This window comes from Vigna umbellata, chromosome 9, assembly GCF_029865625.1.
Source record: "Vigna umbellata cultivar VRB3 chromosome 9, Vumbellata_1.0, whole genome shotgun sequence".
Lineage (NCBI taxonomy): Eukaryota > Viridiplantae > Streptophyta > Magnoliopsida > Fabales > Fabaceae > Vigna > Vigna umbellata.
This window is the reverse complement of record NC_142173.1, coordinates 47,880,228-47,896,179: the sequence shown is the minus strand read 5'-3', so window position 1 is coordinate 47,896,179 and position 15,952 is coordinate 47,880,228. Positions and strand designations below refer to the sequence as shown.

At 30.9% G+C, this 15,952-nt stretch overlaps 1 pseudogene; it reads right to left on the bottom strand.

Moving 5' to 3' along the window:
• Nucleotides 1-10,351: 10,351 nt before the first annotated feature.
• LOC124840681 (protein DETOXIFICATION 49 pseudogene) lies at nucleotides 10,352-12,908 on the bottom strand (annotated as a pseudogene).
• Between the last annotated feature and the right edge of the window lie 3,044 nt (nucleotides 12,909-15,952).

Below are 15,952 nucleotides of genomic sequence, written 5' to 3'. Positions count from 1 at the left end.
TGAGGTCGCGGTTGAAGCACAATGGAGGGGGCGAACTCCAGGAACCCACACCTACGACCCTTGGAGAAGATCACTACGAGGGCGGTTCTCGAGCTGACGTTAAATATGAAGCACAATGGAGGGAGGCGAACTCCGACAACCCACACCTACGACCCTTGGAGAAGATCACTGCGAGGGTTCTCAGATTGGGCAAATCAAAGAAGGAAGGGAATAAGGATTTTCGTGCGAAATGAAAATGTGAGAGGGAATACCTGATTTTCGCCCTAATTGATCAAAGAAAATGGAGGCGCGCAAACTCCGGTAGCCAACGCCTACGACCGTTGGAGAAGATGAGTGTGAGGGTTTTGAGATTGGGGAAATCAGAGAAGGGGTTGAGGGAATAAGGGTTTTCGTGCAAAATGAAAATTTGAGAGGAAATACTCTAATTTTGGGCCTAAATCATCGAAGACATTACGGATGGCCAAGAGCCGTCGGTAATATATTTCACCAAAGCATTATTGAAGGCGTTAAGCCCGTCGGTAATATTCTGCCGGTAGCTAGCCTTTTTCCTGAAGTGGATAAATCAAATGGATCAATTTCAAACATATACTCAGAACTGTTGGGCACCAAAGAAAAAATGAATCATAAAAACCTCTAGGGGTTTAGAACGATGTATGCCAGCTATGTATTGTTGGTCATAAACTGATAATTGGATTTTAGTGAAATCCAGGGGTTGTGATACTGGGTGCCAAACAACCACCGTTGGGTGATAATTATTGATTTTACGTGTTTTTGTGTGTTTAAAAACATAATTTTTAGACAAATACTAACTATAGGGACACTAAAATTAAACCCAACATTGCAAATATCAGGAAAAGACTCACTTGTAAGGTTATACTGCCATGAACCGCCCACAACCAAAAACCATCTTGGTTCACTTGACAATTTTAAATACTTTATATGTTACATTTTCTTGAACATCAACTCTTTAATGAAAATATTTTATTTTTAGCGTCCATTTACAATTTTACAAACTTTGTGGTTTAACTAAGTTATTGGATGTAAGAATCTTCAAGTGTTACACAAGTTTTTTTGAATAAAAATAATATTTATGCGAACTACTATGTCACGCTTATTGTTGGTTTTATAATCAACATGGTGTCAAAATAAACTTTGGACTGAACCTTAAGGAGGCCGTGTTAATTTTGCTGTGCAAGAACAAGACTTTGTTAGATGAGATTTGAGAAAAATATTATGTTTTTAAATGTTAAAATAACTATACCATTACATTTTGTTATATTTGATTGAAACATTGTAATTAAATTTTATATTAATACATAAAAAAATAAATTCTATATTTTTAGCATTTAAGTTGAAATAAATAATTTTGGATTAAGTATGTTTTTAGTTCCTAAACTATCCAGCAAATTTGTTTTTAGTCACTCTTTAAAAATAACATACATTTTAGTCATTCTATTTAATAAGAACGCTAATTTTTATCTTTCCGAAAGGAACAAAAGTTAAGGTTTTTTTTTGAAGAAAGAGAAGTAAAATTGTACTTTACTCTGAAAAAAAGACTAAAAACAAATTTTCTTCGTAATTTAAAGACTAAAAGTATATTTAATTTTTTAATGGTCGGTAGGAGATGCGTATGGTTTGAAGTAAGGCACGTATGCATAATTAATAACGCGTATTATCGAGGAATCTTGTGTTCTTGCAATGATGCACAGTAAGTAACAACAAATATCTATTCACAACATTATCGAGAATTCAACTAAAAAATATATTTAATAGTACATCTGTCAGAACAGGAATCTTTTAATAGAATCTCGACAGAATCTATCTTATATTCTATCATATTAACCACGCTGCTAATTCTAACTTCAATTATAATTAGCAATTGCAGATTTATCGAATTTATTTTTTATGAGCTTGTGAACACCAGCATTATTTTTATTTATCACAATAGTTTGCTAATGAAATAGATAGAGATGAAATTTTTTAAAATAAAAGTTAGAGTGCTGTTATGGTAGAGATAAGAATTAAGATTGTTAATTATAAAAATTGATAATAGTTATTAAAAAGTTACAAGTAATCAAACTTTTTTACTATATAAATATTATACTTGCATTTTATAATAAAAGATGAAACTGGTCTTTTATTAAAATTTTAACTTTATTAGTTTCAATTATCTATTTTAATAAATGATTTATTATTATTATTGTTATTTCAATACATAATTTTGTAAGTTCTAGTGAATGTCTCATTGAGATGAAGGCATTCTTTTTAAGCATATCTCTTTATCTTCGATATAGTTTGATATTTTTTTTCATATATTATTTTAATTGAATTTGGACGGAGATGTGGTGAATTGAGTATGTTTATATTAAATCAAGTTTGGATCTTTCAAACTTGGTATATCACGTGTGATAAGGATGATTTTAGCTAATATGCATGCGATTAATTCTTTTATATATATATATATATATATATATATATATATATATATATATATATATATTAAAAGTTTACAAATTATATGCATGCCTATAAATTTTTTTTTACTGCCCATGTTTTAATCATTCAAATCCAAAAGTGCAGTTAAAATGAGTGAATTCAACAGCATTGAAACTACCAAAAATATGTTAATATATAGATATATGATCTTTCTTTCTCTTATTCAATTAAGGACATTGAGATGGAAATTCTATATACCATACATACACCGGAAAATCTGCCATTAACATCAAGCATTACCACCAACACATACATGGAGATACATGTAACATCAACATCAATTGTTATAGTCTTTACAAACTTATGTTTTGTTTTTCTTATAAATGTAAATTCTATTAATTCAACTATTGCATAAAATTTTCATATATAACAAATCGAGTTATGTAATTTTCAAATAATTATAAAACTAATTAATAATTCACTATATACTTTTATTTTAATGTGCAATATATATGCGCGTTATAAAATAGAACTAAATCTTTATCATTAGTTTACATATCTATAATTTAAATATTTAAATTAGATAGATCTTAATATATAATATTATATATAGTATAGCATAATTGTTTTTATCCGTAGTATATTATAATTCAAGTGATTAGAATAATGAAATTTAATATTTATAACTAATTATCAAAAGTGCGTATATTAATAAAGTGAAGAACTTTTCACTAGTGCATTAAAGGGAAACGACAACGGTTATTTTCGTCTATCCGCAGTGATTATGTAACCGAGACATATACAGGCGAGACAAAAAGTGGTAGGCTTTTTACCTCGGTTCTAAACCGAGACAAAAAGGTGTATGTTTTTGCCTCGATTCAAATGCAACCGAGGCAGTAGAGAGTGTATTTTTTTTTCGCCAGACTTTTGGCCTCGGTTGTTGGTGAACCGAGGTAGTAGAGGAGGGTTTTATGCCTCGGTTTAGAGTTGAACCGAGGCAATAGAGGATATTTTTTATTCTCATATGAGTTCTTTTATGCTTTGCGTGGCCACAAGTCTCGAGAGATTACAGGCTCTGCACCTTGGATTGAAGACTTTGGTATTGAAATTAATTTGAGAGGGTCTCTTAGTTGGAACAGACTTGCAATTGACGACAAAAAAAATTAGTTAATCATAATACAAACATGATCATTAAACTCTAAAGAAAAGTGCAGTGAAAGTAAACTTAATGCAAAACAAACTTAACGCTATTTCTTCCTAATTGGTGAATTAAAAGAAGAAATCATGCTTCAAGAAGACTAAATTCCTCCAAGAATCAGGAAAGTAAAGACATGAACCAATTAACCAAAAATAGAAGAACCGAGCAAGATCAAAAATTTAAAGCACATAAGAATCAAAGTAATATTAGGCAAAAATATTAAAGAAAAAAATTCTAAAATTAGAACTACTAAAAATCCAAAAAAATCAATAGAACCCAGAAAAAACATAGGAAATAACAAGAATATGGAAATTTAAATAGAAGAACAAAACAAAACAAAACAAAAATTAAAATGTGCATTGCATTAAAGTCTGAAATAAAATCTGCAGAAGTGTAACATTGCACTCTTTGACTAAAAATATGCCCTGCTCCAACTCTCTCACTGCCTCCTTCACCAGTTTTTCATTTTTGCCTTTCAAAGACCTATTCTTATCACGTCTTTCCTCCTTGGTGACTCTGATTTTATCAATCTTTGAAATAGCCTTCAAGACATTTTCCGCAACATTCCTGTCATATCTTTCAGGTCTGTTTTGCTTTCTCTCAAACTCAAAAGTCCAGTCCTAAAACAAAAGCTGTTAAGTCTTCCTATAAAAAAGAAATATTAGAAACCATTAATGTTTTCCCAGAAAGTGTGCGAGTGAGGACAAAACACATTGGAAAGCCTCGTGTTGATGTGTGGGGGCAGTCAATATTCCCTGTAAGTTGTCGGGGCGTTACAGAAACAGGATGAATACAATCAAGCTTTAGCCGTTGGACTGATTCGGTTCTGAAAAAACTGAAGCAATATGACATAAACGACTTTATTCTACAGAAAGTTATAGGACTTTATGCGGTTATGAAACAACCGAGGTAATATCCGATTATGCCTCGGTTCTCCTTGAACCGAGGCCTATAAGTTCATTAAAATTACAAAAATATCACCGTGTTTTCTTATGTTTCGGTTTTCTGAAAACCAAAACGTATTACCCGCGTTAGAATTGTACTAGTGTTTACCTATGTTATTTGATTTTTTTTTAAAGTTTGTTTTAAGTGTGATGTTAATGCAGAAATTTAAGAGGTATAATATAAAGGTTTAATGTCTCGGTAGGTCCCTATTTTCGGCGTGAATCTCAAATAGGTCCCTTTTCTTTTCGACGTCTCAATTGGGTCCCCATTTTTGTAAAATTGTAACAATTAGGGGTCTGCCGTCAAATTGAACAAACGGCCGTTTAATTGTTTGTTACGTGGCATGAACAGTAATGACACGTGGCATGATTCCCATCTGACACGTAAGAAACAATTAAACGGCCGTTTGTCCAATTTGACGGCAGACCCCTAATTGTTACAATTTTACAAAAATGGGGACCCAATTGAGACGCCGAAAAGAAAAGGGACCTATTTGAGATTCACGCCGAAAATAGGGACCTACCGAGACATTAAACCTAATATAAAAGCATAAATTCACATATACTATTTCAGATCCGATACAAGAAAGTATGTGATCATAAAAAAATTATAATGAGTGTCACATATCAAATAAAAGATTTTGATAAAGTTCAAATAAAATTAGTGAAGAAAGAAACCAAAGATTTAGCCATACAAAAAGAATATTGAGGTGTACAGACATTGAAATCAATTTTTTTTTGAAATATTTCATTTTTAGTTCATGACTTTAATACTTTTGAATCTATTTAATTGAATCTTCTTTGTTATAGTAGTTTAAATTTTGTTCTAAATTTAACATTCTTTGTTCCCTGACTCTTCTTCAACTTTATAAAAAAATATTTAATTTGATATTCATTTGATTACAGTAAAGACCTAATGAAAAGTCCATAACAAAACTAAGAAGAGTTTTTAAAAAATAATCCTCAAAGCAACATTATTTTGTTACCAAAGAAAAAAAAACACTAGTTCGCAAGAACATTTTTAAAATAATCTCAATCTAATATTTAAAAAGAAATTTATATTGAATTTTACGGTGTCTGACATATATATAACACATAATTTATATCAACAATAAAGGATTCAACATAAATCACTAAACTTATTTACAAAAGTGTAATTTTTTTTAAGTATTTAATTGATAGACAAAAATTAAGTGATATAAATAACTATATATATATATATATATATATATATATATATATATATATATATATATATATATATATATATATATATATAATTATCGAAAGTTTAGTATTTTTAAAAAGTCATTAATAACTACATATAAATTGTCAAAGCTTACATTAATTGATCATCTTTACACAATAAGTATAATTACTTTAGATCGTAATGAGAAAGGGAAATATTAATATACTTACATTTTCATGGTGATTAAAATATATGTATGTTTTTAAAATATTATTTGATGACAACTTAAAAAGATTAATTATTATGTATCTCTCAATGATTACAGTTCATACAGAATGAATAAAACGACAATCCGAGAAGAAATATTCTATATAACATGCAAATAAACGAGTTGACTATCATTAAAAGTCAACCACATTATTCTTACATTTTTTTTACATACGAAATTGAAAAGGAAAAAAGAAATTGATGATGGAAATCTAATCAGATGACACATGATGATGATTGACTTTTATGAACAGCATTGTTCTTTTTAAATTGTATGACATTTCATTCTCGGACTTTTCTGTTTCCCCTTAACACCATTATACTATGTGTGCAGAGTCTAATCAGATAACACCTGAACAAAGTTTTTTTTTTTTCTCTAAGAAATAAATTTAAGAAGAGTGAAAACTTTAAATACCTTAATAGAGTTTCAATCTGAGTTTCTTTCACTTTTTCTTTTTTTAATTTTTATGATATAACTTTTGTTTACTTCCTTTGATTTTTAATAGTATTTTTCCGTCTTTCTAACATTTATATTGATTATTCTTTTATGTGACAAGGAAACATACTTTCCATAATCTCACATAAGTTGGCATTTTTCTCAAAATAAGAAATCTTGAAGTGTGAACATGTCAGTGTTTAATTTTCTCAAAAATATAAATATGCACAACAAATCGAAAAGTTAATGTAATTGTGAGAGTGTAGTTCCTTACCTATAGTTATATATATAATTTGAAATAGAGTTTTCATTTTAAAATTTAATGACTTAGATTTGAAATAGTTTTATTGGATGATAGATTTTTTTTAATATTAATAAGTTTAAAGTTCATTTCTTAATATGATATTAGAATTATCGTTAGAATATATTCTAACGAAGTTTATTGTTTGTTGAACACATCATTCCGTTCGCTATCGAGCTATTATAGGAACATCCATTAGTAAGTAAAAACTTTACTTTATAAACTGATTTTATGAAGTTGATGAGTTAGATTTAAAATTTACTTTTTAACTAATATTTTATAATAATTCTTTATCTGAAAAAATATTATATATTTTACAACAAATTTTAGAAACATGTGATTTTTCTAAATTAATTTTTTTCTTTAATTTTTAGAAATTATATTTATAAGAGACCAATATTAACTATTATTGTTGATAAGAATCTCTTATCAGAAAACCTTCACTAAAACGCTTTTGAAATACAAGTGATAGAGATCAATACCTTTGTTAATTAGAGTTTCTTAAGTAACCCGTCCGTTCCAATTTCTAAAACAATATAAACCTGAATTATTATGTGCACGAAAATTAAAAAATGTTAGAGAAGAAAAACTTCTAATTACGATATTAACTAAATAAATTTTAATAAAAAATAATCCTAATTAACAAGTTGGTACGAAAAAAAATATATTTTTCATTTGGAATAATTAGCAAATAAATTATTGGACTTGAATTGATTAAAAATTTGAAGATAAATGTTATTAGTTATTTGTGGTTGATGTACACAATGCTTGATCCTAGTCATTTAAGCACTATTATATGAAAGATTAGAGAAGGTGGCATTTGGAATTAGGAACTCGTGGTATACATGAATTGTATCTTTCAGCAGAGACACTCAAAGATAAGTTCATTTAATTGGAATCTTTTCCATCATGATAATAAATATGCACTATACTCAATTAGTTTACCTTAACTTTAATCTTAATTAATCAACTAAAATTCTCTTGATCGTTGCTTACTCATTCTTAAATCCTTAAAAGCCTCGTTGACTTTAAGAACATGCTCCAAACATGGTTTGAATTTTGAAAATTTCTTTTTGTAGTTTTATCTCGTAAAATGTCTGCTTCATAAACTTGTTTATGTTATCTTGCTGACCAAAAAAAAAAACTATGATAAAATGAGCAGTATGCTGTGTTTGATGCTAGAACAAGCACTGAAACAATTTAAAAACAATTTAAATAACCTTTGTCAGCAACCAATTCGTTAACAGTAGTTAAGACGAAAAACAAGATTATCCGAACATGGAACATTAAAAATTTGAAGAATCAAAGTGAAGTGATCAAAATAAAAAGAAGTCAATTTATTGTAAAAGTATATACCTTTGACATGTTCCATAGAGAAAAAGGAATTTTTGAGGAATCATATGGGAGATTAGGCTATCCAATGTTTCCATCATCTTCGTCTCCAGAAAATTGTTACTGTACAAACAAAAATTACACATCAGATAAAATAAAGGATAAATTTATATACATAAGATATTTTTATTGGTGAGAAACTTTTTTGAATAAGAGATTTTTTGAAGTAATAATAATAATAATAATTCGTGAAAAATTAGTTCATAATATCTTAACATTTAACGTGGTAAATTATGGGTTTTTTCCTTTCTTACAAAAAGTAGTGTAAGAAAATTGATTCCCGAATTCTGAGAGACTCTAACGTTGATTTCCAACAAGAACAGTGACATCCTTGTTATTATTACTGTAAAATAATAATGAAAGCAACAAAGCTAAGCAAAGAGGGTGTGAAGATTGTGTCCCCCCTCATCCCCCAAAACAAAAATGTCTTACTGCTCACTCTTCGTAAGAATCTATTGCCCCCATTAAATCAATCTGCAACTTGATATGCAACTTGCACTGCCTTTTCCTTTGAAAATCTCAATGTGCATAAATTCCTCTGCTTATCTGCACAAAAGTACCCCTCTCATTTCTGCTTAACTAATGCTTTTTATTTTTTCTTGCATCTTATTCTATTTAATAGTAAAACACCACATCATCTCCACCAAGCCACAAACTCACAAACTAACATAGTCTTCTACAAGACCATATAATTATGGTTTTTCTTCTCCTACTTTTAAATCTAAGTCTGGCAGTATCATATATGGGTCATTTCTCCCATTGGGACTAAAGTTTTGTAAGAATAAAAAGTACACGATAATTCGTATCAATTATAAATAAAATCAATTTAAAGAAATAAGATCAATTTAAAGTATATAAAAAGATAAAAACTTTATTTTATAAATTGGTTTTTTGAGATTGAATTAAACTTAAAATCTATTTTTTAACTTATTTGAAAACAATGTTGAGATAAAAAATATACGTAGGAAAATACATTTGAGAAGAGAAGGATAAGAATATGGGTATTGAAAGAAGTTTACATAGAAGTATCGGATGCTGAATTTGTTAGAAAAAAGCAGAAAGTGACAGAAAAGGCAGAAAAGAGGGGCAATGGCATCCTATTTTTGTGCCCTAAAATGTTGTACTATAGTTGTGAGTGAGTTTGACTTGAAATTCAAATTCTGAAAATTTTTAATGGCAGAAAATACAATGTTCACTAAGAGTGAGATTACCTTGTACTTGTTAACTTGACGACAAATTAGCACCACTTGAGCATTAAAACATAGATTTGCACATATCCATTTAATGTGGTCCTTGAAGAAATAGAAACTCCTCATATATCAATTAGTCAAACTCTGCCCCATCACTGATCTTGTGATCTGAATTGCTAGTGATTCCACGTTTGTTATGATCCCCATCTTATTTTAGACAAACAATATTTGATAGTTGAGATCTTTCCTAGCACAATGCCAACCAGGAGAACTGTACTTTTTCTTTTATTTTATTTTGTCCCATGTATGAGTAGAAGCAGAGCAAAATGTTCAATTAACACAAGTAGCAAATTTTCATGCTGAGGATCATCAAAATCAATTTTTGACGGTGAAACAACTTCAGTCTCTATCTAAGCAATCCAAAAATAAACAAAAAAGTCTCATGGTCACTTGGAAACAGCTAAAAGGGACTTCTTTTAAAATGTTTCCTTATCAAAGATAATTAATTTCTTTGACTAAATCTCATGCATATAATACTGTGTCAAATTAGGTATAGGTTGAAGTGCCATGCCTGTGCAATGATAGGACCAAACATCTTAGTTTAGTAACATGGAACCAAAGACAGCTAGCTAAACTTTGCTTCAATTTATGTGGGGGTGAGAAATCGCATTATTTTTATATTCTTTCATGCATTAAAGGTACAACAATGTGCAATTCATTCCCAAAATAACTGGCAGCCTGGCTGCTATGCATAAATAGAATTTCCTAATTCTTAGTCAGTGTCAAATTTCAGTACATAATCAAGTTCTTGTACTACAGAATAAATCTTGTTTCACTTTAAGTTTTTTTCTTTTCTGATATAGGTATTGTTTCTCTTTTTATTGTTCATTAATCTGATAACTTGGGAAAATAAAAACTCCAAATAGAGTAGGCAGATTCTCTAAAGCCTGTTGTGGCTTTTATAATGATTTCTTATGGAGAATATGACCAAAGGGAGAGAAAGGACAAAAGTTCAATGTATTGAGGTAGAAAATAGAGGAACAGACAAGTGAGTAAGAAGCATAAATCATGAAATGAGGGGCTCTTCTCTTCTCTTCTGTGTAAAGCTGAACAAAAAAAGGTACGTTACAGAAATAATGGTTACTCACATTTTTCTACTTCCCATGACATTCAATGCCCTGCAAAATGTAATTGAAATTTACTGGAAATAGCAGAAGTCCTTAGAGGAGAAAAGCATATGCATGCACCAGTGAATTTCCTGAGAGCAAAACTAAATGCAGTTTTCTACATGTTTTTGAATATTGTTTCTGACCTGAATTGGGGTTTCACATCAGTAATCTGTACTATTTTTAAATGTGAGTTTTTTTTTTTTTTTATGTAAATTACTGATATGAAACTCTAATTTCAATTTAAAAATAGCCCCAAAAACAAGTAAGTAACCGCATCTAATGTTATCTAAAATTCATAAAATGAAAATGTTATCCTCTGTCTCTAACCTACTGCCCTATACAGTTAAAAGACAAATTTATGAGATATTTTATCCCCCCTCTCATCAGTTTTTGTTTTTCTCTTTTAAGGTGGTTGATGAATTAAACCAATCACTGTTCATTTTCATCTGAGTCAGCTAATAATGCCAAAGAATCTTCCGTGCTTTCGCATTTGAGTGGCTTCTCTGGATCAACCTCACGTTTGTGATCATCAACACCACAAGCTTCACCCATTCCTGTGAGTTTCTTGGCTCTTTGGGCCTCAGATTCCCAATCAGTTCTGCACAGAACCACCAACATGGTCACTGCACAAGACCCTTGAGCTGCAAGAAGCCCAAGCCAGAGGCCTTGAAAGTCATAGCCAGTGAAGAAAGCTAGCCAAACGGACACAGGCATTCCCACAAGGTAGAAACATCCCAGGTTGATGTTAGCACCGATTTTAGGCCTTGCTGTGCCTCTCAGCACCCCACACCCTGTTGTTTGAGGGCAATTCCCAAGCTCACAAAGGCCTATTATGGGTAACACCATAGATGTCAGAGTTATGATCTCCTTGTCCTTTGTGAACATGCTAGCCCATGTGTTCCTAACCATGAGAGCAAAAACCAATGCCAGGACACCTGACACGAAGCTGCAGGACAACCCCACAATGGCAGAAAGCCTTGCCTTTGAGGGCTTCTGTGCGCCAAGCTTGTTGCCAACTCTTGTTGAAACACTGAAGCTCAATGAAGAAGGGAAAATGTAAAGCAAAGAAGTGGTTTGGATCAGAATTCCCATTGAGGCCACGGTTGCTCTGGGGTTCACCAACAGCCCACATAACAGAATCATGATCTCATACCACCACCACTCCAAACACACCGAAACACAGCTCGGAATAGCCAAATTGAGAAGAGACCTCCACTGTGTGAAGCACTCAAAAGAGAAACCACCCCATGTTTTCTTGTAAGTGCCAGAGAAGACTATATAAAGAATCAAAGAAGCCACGAGGTTGAAGTTTGTCCACACCCCACCAAGAGCCACCCCTTTGATTCCCAGCCCGAGGTGTGACACAAGAAAGTAGTTTATGGGTATGTGAAGGAGGATTGACAGGGAGGCACAGAGGGTGAGAGGGAGGGTAATGGATTGACTCCTGAGGTAAATTCTCATAGGATGCAAGAAAGATTGTGCTATGAGGTCAGGAATGGAGTAAACAAGATACGATTGAGCCTGTGTGGCTATGGACTCATCCTGGCCACAAAGGAGAAGAATTTTCTTCATGTGGAGCCAAAGGAGTGATATGGGGAGGGAAGTGAAGAGGAGAAGAAGAATGGTTCTTTGCAAGCAGAGGCCAAGTAGGGTGAACCTCTTGGCACCAAAAGCTTGGCCACAGATTGGCTCCATTCCGACAGCAAGGCCAGACAAGATTGAGTAGCCAGTGATGTTGGCAAAGCCAACAGCAAGTGAGCCACCAGCCAAAGCAAGCTCTCCAAGGTGGCCAAGGAAGAGCATGGAGATCATGGAGCGGCAGTAGAGGAGGAGGCCAGTGAGGATCATAGGGATGGCTATTTTGGATATGGAAATCACTTCACTGACAGTGTCAGGGACATGAGACTTTGTTATTTCTGTCACAACTTTTATCGGTTGTGGTGTTGTTTTTTCTGTTGTTGTGTTAAGTTGAGTTGGTGGTGGTGTTGTTGTGTTGTTTTGGAGCTTAGAGATGAAAGGGTTGGCGAGCATTCTGGGGTGCTTCTCTTCTGAGTCCTTGATTGAAATTTGGTAATCAGAAGATGAAGTGGTGCAGCATTTGCAGTTGACGTCAAGAGTTGGATGACACATGGTGAGTAGCTAGCTACTTTGTGTCCGTGTAGAGGGGAAAAAATGGTTTTGAATAGACTTGGAACAGAGAGAGAGAGAGAGAGAGAGAGAGAGAGAGGGAAACAAAGAAAGAAAGAAACAGAGAGAGAGATTTGAGAAGGACGGGGTTTGGAAAGGTTTGTGTGGGGTTTTATAGAGTTGTTAGAGTCATACGTGTTACTATTTTTTTCGGTGGGGTTTAAGCCTTTTTTGAAAGTTGTCCCTACTAGTCAAGAAGATCGATTCACATTCATTTATCACTTTTTTCTGATTTTAATCTTACGTAGTTTCATCACCGAGTGAGAAAACACAACAACCAGATATTAGGTAGAGGGTTCAAAAACAGATTTCATTTAGTAATTTTTGTTTAAAAAAAGAATATTGTTTGAGAAAATGAATGATATTTAAATAATATAAAGTGGCATAGATATAAAAGGTGGAAGAAAAGAATAGATAAATGAAATGTTTAGAATGTTGCGTAAAAGCATATAGAAGTTTTGGTTTCCCTTTTGGATGGGCTAAAGCGTCCAAACATTGTCCGGCCTAAAAAGATATAGAAATGGAAAGAGTTGCAGTGTATCGACATTGGAATTTGAAGAGTAAGATTTAGGGGTTAAAAATTTGTCAGTTTTTGGTTCTTGGAGGGCTAAGTCCAATTGAAGCATGAATAGATGATGATTGATTGTGTAAAAGACAGAGAGAGAAGAGAGGGTGTGTTTTGTTTTTGTGGATTATTAAGGGCCAAGAATAGATGAAGACAAAGGTTGTCCTTGGACACAACATACAAGGAAGTAAAGAAAATCCAAAGAGGCCAATGGAGTTGATCAATGTGGGTGATCCTTGATATATAAGGAGTGTTGTTCATTTATTAATATATTGGTTAATCAATGCCAACCCACACTTGTCTGCTTCATAGCTGGGCACCTTGGGACAAAGCCACTTAAGCCTTTGTTCTATACTAAGTAGTTTTCAGGCATCCAGGGATACCACCGTGTCTTGTTCTTTTCTACTTCCCTTCAGATTAATCCCCAACCCTCTTAAGTCTTGTCTCCAACACTCTCACTCCTTTGTCTCCTCATAATTCCTTTTTCAATCCTTTTTACATTTTTTCTATTATTTTCTTATAACATTTCTTCAACACAAAACTATATGTCATTTCTTTCCCCTTCAGGACAAACAACTTTTTGCAAATTTTTTTTATACCACTCAATTTTGGTTTATTCAAAAATAGAAAGAAATTAAATTATATTTACATTATTTTTCACATATGTTAAGATTTTAAGTGTAGGTTTAAATCTTACATTAAATAAATATGAAAAAGTTCAACGGTCATATAATGAACTACATGATAAGTTTATTAAACTCTATTAGATGAACCTCTAATAAAATATAAAAAGTTAGTTTAAATCAAATAAATTAATAGAAAACCAATTTATAAAATGAAATATTCTTTTAATTATATATATATATATATATATATATATATATATATATATATATATTCTTATCTTTATATTTCTTTAAAAGAAAACCTAACCACAATTTTTTTCTTAAAATATATTTTAGAAGAAATTTATACAAATAGTTATAATATATATATAAATAACTTTATTTAACACTTTTTCTTTCTTGATTATATAGAAATGATTGAATATAAGTTGTGTGTTTGTAACTATTAAGGTATCTTACTCATAGGTGAATTTTGAAGTATTTCTACAAATATCGGTTTTTAAACTATGATTGCAACTTTTCATGCAGTAAATTGGATATGAGACTAATATTTGATTTATACTTTAGCCCTGCTTCAAATTATTTTAGTTCCATATTAAGAAAAGAGTTGAATAATATCATTAAGTTTTTGAAGTTGATTCTCTTGATTTATAAGAAGAAGGATTGATTACACTTTTGGGTGTTACTTATTTGATTTATACTTATTTGGTAAAAAGAATTATGTGGTAGAAAATTGTTGCAATATTATAACTTTTTTCTTGCAACATCATTGTCGGTTAGGTTTAGGAATTCAACCCCATTTGTAGTGTAAGTGACGAGGTAAATGGAGCAAGGCATGACTCTACCTTCATTATCCAAAATCTTCATGTGGAGCCAAAATCTTACTTCACATATCTTCTATTATTAGCTATAGACTGTGATACCACCATAATAAGAGTTAAAACTTTTTAATATTATTTATTCAAATTTATCAAATTTTATAGCATCACGAGTGACACTTATTCTACAACAACAACTGAAACTCACAATTTTAATTTTTAATACATTTTAACTTATTATAATATATATATAAAGATTTTTTTAAAAAAAAGTTTTCCTCCATCTATTTTTAAGTGTAATATTTTTGGAAAAATGTATTCATATGTTATTTTTAAACTTTAATGTATTTACTCTTCATTTGATTTTTAATTAGTTTGTATATTTGTATTTATTGTGATGTAAAATTGAAAAAGATTAAATATACAATCTGATAAATACTTGATTGCAGTTAAGAAAATTGATAATAGCATTGAAAAAAAGCATTCAATGTCATTGCAATATTTAAAATGTTATAAACTTGAATTTAACTTTGGATTTTATTTGAGAAAATGTTGGCAAAATAGGTAATATTTTGCATCAAAGATAAAAATAAAAGCTCAAAATCAAGAAGTTTCTAATACTTACTTCAGCAAATGTTTACACGTGTCGTATGATAAAATATTGTAGAGTTTGTTCGCACGTGTTGTACATAAAACACTCCATGAACTAGTTTGGTAAGTCGAATGTATATGTTTTCATCCACTCAATTTACGAAACATTTTTTCATTGGAATCTTGATTTCGATTTATATTTACAATATAACTTTACATGTTCAAATTCATGCATTTACATTGTTTTTTAACGAGCTTTCTATTTCTTTTATTAGAATTTATCCCTAAAGTTTTTAAAATTTATGCTTTTAGTTCGTAATTTTAATTTTAATTGGTAAAATTCTTTCAACTTTTTCTCTATTGCACTTTAACTCATTGTCAAGTAACAATATAATAGTTTTATTGATAATCAATGGTTGTCTAGTCATTGAGGAGTCTAATAAAGTAATGTGTGCTTTTCTTTAAGTTACGTTTTAAAAAATTTCATTTCCTTTTGACTAACTGATAATGTCATACTAATTTATGAGAGAATTAAAAAATCAACGTTAAAAGAACTGCATGTGATTGTCTGATTTATTATTACATCACTAAATGATGCTAGTAGATAATGGAAACTAAAAGTGACAGAAAAGAAAAAAGTATT